The sequence below is a fragment of the Rhinopithecus bieti genome, unplaced genomic scaffold (genome assembly GCF_001698545.2).
Source record: "Rhinopithecus bieti isolate Rb0 unplaced genomic scaffold, ASM169854v2 scaffold_28547, whole genome shotgun sequence".
Taxonomy (NCBI): Eukaryota; Metazoa; Chordata; class Mammalia; order Primates; family Cercopithecidae; genus Rhinopithecus; species Rhinopithecus bieti.
The window spans coordinates 3,908,842-3,915,481 of NW_016813480.1; the positions used below are offsets into that span (position 1 = coordinate 3,908,842).

The 6,640-nt window shown below is 45.5% G+C and overlaps 1 protein-coding gene across 1 annotated transcript in view; it reads right to left on the bottom strand.

Annotated features, from left to right (window-relative positions):
* LOC108512908 (phospholipid-transporting ATPase IB-like) overlaps nt 1-6,640 on the bottom strand; it is a 346,886-nt gene that overhangs the window by 122,334 nt on the left and 217,912 nt on the right. The window lies entirely within an intron of this gene.

Sequence of the window (6,640 nt, forward strand, 5' to 3'; positions counted from 1 at the left end):
AGGGGAGAGAGTGGGACGGAGAGAGACAGAATATAAAAATAAGTGAATGAGGCTTAGAGCAGAATCAGCATGCATTAAGAAGTGATAGATCAGGACAATAGGAAGCTAAATCCGGAGAGGACTGCTTGTCTAACACATTGTGTGTCACGTCCATATCACACACCGTTAGAGTTCCTCATTCTCTCATCAGACTCATCCTAAAGGATGAGAACATTTCACTGGTTTACCCTCAACATTCAGTGAATTATAAGATAGGGGAAAATCTTATCGTTTTAGAAATGATGAGTGTATAAGAGATGTCACTTAGAAAGCCTCCCTTAAATTTTTTTTCAAGTAAAGTATCTGAGGAGGTTATCTGCGGAAAGAGAGAGTAGTAGAGGCTAAAGTGAGGTCTTCAGGGAGGAGGAGAAGACGGGTGATGTCTCTGGGTAGAGAGAACATACAACATCATGTTAATGGATAATAGCATGACAATGGGTGACATGTGCTCTCCCTTCAGGACCAAGGAACCAGGCTGGGCACACGCACTTCTCCTGGGGGCGGTGGGCGGGTGTACACATGCTTACAGACACGCCCATGCAGGTATCTGGCTACTGAATACTGAGGAAAACTTGATAAAGAGATACCTCACACCATTAACATAATTTTTGTTTTGGCACACTAAACAGCAATATTTGGCAATTTGGTAGATGTTGAGGATAAAAGAACTATAGGTGATAATTCACTGAATGTTGACGATAAACTGATGAAATGTTCTCATCCTTTAGGTGCTTAGAGTCTGATGAGAGAATGAGGAACTCTAACGGTGTGTGATATGGACGTGACACACAATGTGTTAGACAAGCAATCATTAATTATCGGGGGGGTGTGAAAAAGAGACAGAGCATTAGGGAAAACTATAGTTAAACACTGACATTTGAATCTAAAATTTATCCATGAGCAATTCACCCAGCAGACAATGGAAAGAATTTTCAGCGGAGCAACAGCACAGACAAAGGCAAGGGAGGGCACGAGGCAGCATCACACCCGAGGGAAGACACAAGCGCTTCCAGCAGGCAGGAAGGGGCGCGTGGTGAGTGGCAGGACACAAGGCCAAAAGGCCCCTGTGGCCCAATGGGTGCGGGTTTGTAACTGTCACTCTGAGTCTGGGCATGATTCCATGAGAACATGGAGAATGTCGAAGGGCATGAAGCTGGGATGATGTCCATGGTTTAGGAAATCTGTCTGGCACCAACGGCACTCAGCCTGAGCTGGGCAGTGGATTACCTGGGAACCTTGTAAAAAATATCAACTCCTGGATCCCACACCCCGAGGTTTCTGATTTGACAGGTCCGAGGTGTAGGTTGAGGATCACGAATCCAAACACGTGAAATCTGAAATGCTTCAAAATCCAAAACTTTTTGAGTGTCCTATGACGCTCAGAGGAAATGCTCACCAGAGCTACTTTGGATCTGAGGTTTTCAGACCACGGATGCTCAACTGGTAAGTTCAATGCAAATATTCAAAAATCTGAAAACATCAAAATCTGAAACACCTCTGATTCCAAGTATTGTGGATAAGGGATCCTCAACCTGTAGAGTTTGTACAACAGTGTTTTGTTTTGTTTTAATGCTCCCCAGAAGATTCACATTCATTTACTTCAAAACTACCTATTGACTTCCTGTTAGAAGCTGAGAAATCAGCAGCAGAACAGACACAAACTGCAGCCTCGCCGATCTTATCCACTGTGTGAACGTGTGTGGGAAATCAAGCCAAAGAAATAAGTAAATCCCACAGTGTGTCCAGAGGTGAAAAGTGACATGGAAACAGGATAAGGTGTCGATGTCGGTCCACTGAGGAGGGCAGTGCTGAGGATCTGAGTGACCCCTCGAGAGGGCTGAGGGCAAAGGGAACAGCAAGTTCAGAAACTAAAGACAAAATCTACCCAGGGACGTTGACTAACGAGACCACCGTGGCAGACAGCAATGAGCGAGGACAGCAGGGGCGGGGATAATCACCAATGGTCTGGATCATTGCAAGGACTTAGACTTACTCTCTTAATGAGGCCAGAAGCCACTGCAAGTTTCTGAACAGAGGAATGAATGACATGAGTGATTCAGGTTCCGAAAGGATCATTCCAGCGAAGAACAGACTTAGAGGGGACAGGATGGAGGATGGGAGACCAGGTGGGGTTAGTGGGAAGTGACATGTGAGATCGAGGTGAAGGGAAGGAACAGAGCCATGGCAGTCAGACCTAGCAGGGGGCTGTTGCTGTGGTGGAGGGCAGCAGGAAGGAAAGGAAAGATTCAAATGCAACAGCAGGGTTAAAGCAGCCGTATCTGGGGGCTGTTTGCATATGGAGAGTGTGGGAGAGGAAAAAATCAAGAATAAGTCTCTGGGTTCCTGGGATGAGTAACCTGAAACCAAGACAGGAGCTATGGCAGGAGACCGGAGATTTTTTGTTTTGTTTTGTTTTTGAGATGTCGTTTCGTTCTTCTTGCCCAGGCTGGAGTGAAATGGCATGGTTCATGCCATGCAACCTCCGCTTCCCGGGTTCAAGCGATTTGAGACAGGAGTTTCTATCTACTTTGTGCCCCAACCCCTGCCATGTGCATTTACGTATGTGTGTGCGTGTGTGCATGCTGGAGATGTATAAAGTCAGTTAATATTTTGACAGTTGATTTTCAGGGACTGTAAGACCACAGACATTTAGGAGGAAATGTCCTATTGAAAACTCTGGAAATTCACTCAACCAGCGTGGGCCTGAGGTTCAGAAAGAGGTCTGGGCTGAACACATAGAACTGGGGTCACTCTAAGACAGGGGCTGAAAGTACAGGAACGTGCAGAGGAGAATGAAGACCTGAGCCTTGGGCGATCAACAGTCAAGGGCAAATGGAGGAAGAGGAGCTGTTGTGCAGCATGGTGCAAAATGCCTGCACATACACACGCACGTGCACACACACAGGCAGAGTGGACAGTCTTAGGGAATTCTTTTTCGTTTTTTTAAAACTGATGTCGTTGCTATAATGTGACCAGAAATTTCACATGAATAGATATAACCGTTTCAAACAGTTACGGCCTAAAGTGTAAATATCAGATACGTAATATTTATACTCTATTCTTTGCCGACCAGATATGGGATTTCCTATGGATAGACGCTAGATGTCAGGGTTCAAAAACACCCATCATTCGGACAAGTAACCCCATCTGCTTACATAGAAAAATGTCCAGCGTTTCCCAAGGCTTTGGGAAGGGGTTAAGAAGATGTAATTGAAGCTTCACTGTGGGAGTTAAAACACACACACACAGCATGTCACTCCGAAGTCAGATACCGTCTTCTGACCGGAATTGCCTTCGCTTTTTGAAGTGCAGAGGTGATGGCGGGGGAAGGGTTTCCGACAGATCCGCTGAGCAATCTTCCATTCCTTTCCCGCTCAGTGAACTTTTTCACTGTCCTTTTAAACCCCATACTCCTATTCCACTAGATTGCCAAAAAATTTTTTTGTTGTTGTCCTTTTCTATAACTATGAGGCTACTTAACAGATCCTGAATCTAGCTTAATACAACTAAATTATTGTGTACTATCTTTACTTAGGCATTTTCAGATTTGGTAGGTCAGCTAATATTGATGCGCTGTATATATGATATTTTTACTGGAGTCATCTTTAGATGCATGTTTAAAAGGGGATGTTCCCTTGGGCATGCAGTGAGGATCTGTTGTCAGAATGAGTAATGATCATTCACAAATAATCACCATATCCTGTTTAGAGACAGTTTCCCAGCCAACAGGCTAGAACAAGCCTACGCGGCTTTATTATCTTAGCAAATATGATCTAGAGTGAAATCTAATCTAACTTTGAAACCTCAGCCATTCACAGTAGTTTCTTTGTTATCAGCGCCAATTTTAAGCATGTCTATTCACTCTTCTCAAAAACTGGCCTTTGAAACGACTCCGTTCCCGATTCTAAGATTTGTGTATAAAATAATGGAAAACAAATAATTAAAATTTCATTTTGTCCTTTCTAGTTGATTTGATTTCTTAAGAATCACAATTTAAATTTTGGGTATATAATATAGTTATGAATTCATATAAAATTTAATTCCTAGACATGGGTGCATAAAACTTCCCAATTCTAAGTAACATGTGTGATTTTTTTTTTTCTTTCACATAAACATAAATGCTACTGGAGCTCCTAAATTATTGAAGAAAAGTTCTCCAATCCCATAACACTCCCAAGGCCCTTTCGGTTCAGTCCATTTTCCTTTTGTTGCCTCTTCAAACCAACTTTCTGCTTCCCTTACTCTAAATTCTACTTAAAAACCCTTGACCCAGCACTATTCATTGGCCCCTTCCAGTACAACGCAGTCTGCCCGTAGAAGCTTCCAGAATATTTCCTCTCCAATGTCCCGCATTTTGGGCCTCCCTTAGCCCTCATGGGCTTAGCCAGTTGCTTGGCCTCCTCCACCTGTCTCCCTTCAGCTCCCTGCTCCTCCTTCCTCGCTAAAGCAATGCAGTCATCCCCCAGCCCACCTCTCAGTACTAATTACACCACCCACTGGCTTCTGAGATGAGGCAGCCTTCAACAACACATTTCTTCCATCTCCATCCAAACTCCATGAAGACACTCATGGGTGTTCCTGCTGCTGCCGTGTGTCACCTGCATTCGCAATGGACACGGCTAGAAGGGAGGTGTGGTTTCCCCACAAGCCTCTCCTCTCCCAGTGTTTTCCATCTTGGTCAACAGCTCTAACACCTTCCCGCCTCCTTGCTTAGGTAAAACTAGCAGGTGCCTTGGATGCTTCTTTCTCCCTGACCTTTGAGAAATAAAAATAAAATCTTAAGCTCGCAAGCAACTGAACAGACCCCCTCTTGGCCAAGGAGACTCTGGAGAAACCTTAAAAATGGAGTTCTTGACCACATCACACATAAGGTTGAACATGCCTCAGTGTACCCCTTCCTTACTAACCTTTAGCCACAACTCTTTCCTAAGGAGTAAGCAGAAACCAGCTCTGGAAAACAAGAAATGGACAACTCATTCCTTTATCACCTTAGCCAATCATCTGAGGCTGCGAACAGATGCCCCTCCCTCTTCACTGCTTCCACGTGACAGTTCACCTGTCTCACAACGCATCCCTTCGTATACACTGACCACCACCTTGGGACACATTTTGGCTGACTCTCGGAGGATGCAGTGAGCTTCTGGTGTCCTCCACTGTGCCTTTTCATGTCAGAGGGCTGAAAACTCCACCTCAGATCATGCTAATGAGGCCATTTTTTGAACATGTGATCTATGAAGAGGCATGGAAGTCAATTGTGCCTGCACATGTTTCTCCTCTCATAAATATTCATGACTCCTCCTATAGCTCACTAAATATGTATTTCCAGCTACCCAGAAATTTCAGCATAAATTCCTGTCTTATCCTCCCTCCCTCTCAGCTCTGCCTCCCAGCATGAGGAATGGCTAGCCTGTAGGCTGTAACCCTTCATGAGAAATAAAGCTCTTCCAAATGTATGATACTGGTTATGCTTCAGTTGACAGCTCCTACTCCAGTCCCTGTGCAGGTCCCAGCATCCTCAAACACAGTCATGTGCCTCATGTCCACCTGACTCCCACCTCCAAGTCCCCATCACCCAGCTGGCCTCCCTGCCTCCACTCTCTCCCCTGTACCATTTATTTTTTCCCCATAGAGAGGCAGGGTCAGCTTTGGAAACAGACATCAGAGCATCTCATTTTCCTGTTAAAGCTCTCCAAAGACTCTCCATCCCATCTGCAGGAAAATCAAGCTTTTTGCTCTGTCCTTTACAGAGACCTCCTGGGTCTGGCTACCATGCACCCCTCTGCTCTTCTTTCTGCGCTCTCCCCTGCACCGACCTCTTCCTTCCTACCTGTCTGACTGTGGCCCTGTCCTCAGAACACACCATGTCCCCTGGTGCAGACACCGCCGGCTCTGCTCCTCACTCAGATCTCAGCCGAGATGGTGGCCCTCCTGGGAGGCTTCCATTATCCCTGCCATCTGCAGGAAGCACTCAGTCACTTGCTATTGTAATTCTCTGTATAGCCATAGTGTATTTTCAGGAGAGTACACCAGACACCTGTACGCGTTATCTGGCAAAACTCTAGATAAATCAGGTTCTATGTCCTCAATTTGTCAGACATACCTAGGCAGGGGGTTAAATGAGTTGTAGCATGTCACACCACAAGGGGCAGGAAGGACAGCACCGCTAACACAGAATTGCCAGGCACATGGCAGGCCATCCCAAGCTGTCCTGGCTCTACAGAGCTCCAGCACTCAGACTGGGAACCAAGCATGCATGTTTCCATGCTCGCCAGCAATCACCTTCTCTGGACTTACGCTACAACATTTGATTGATATGTCCTATGTTTGATAGAAACAGTCCCAAACCTGAGCCTATCTCATACTAATATTACCAACCACTTAACACTTTGTGCTAACTTTAATGTTTTCAGTCCTGGGTATTCTTTGAAGAATATTTTCTATCAGGAGTCATCAAATATTTGGTCCCCATTCTGACGCAAAAAAACCCAAACACACTAAGCAAAACATCTGTGCTTCACACAAAGTTGAGACCCAGCCTGTGGCCCCACACACTCCCAGACTCATCAAATAGGCCACGGGGGGGGGGGGGGGGGGGGGGGGG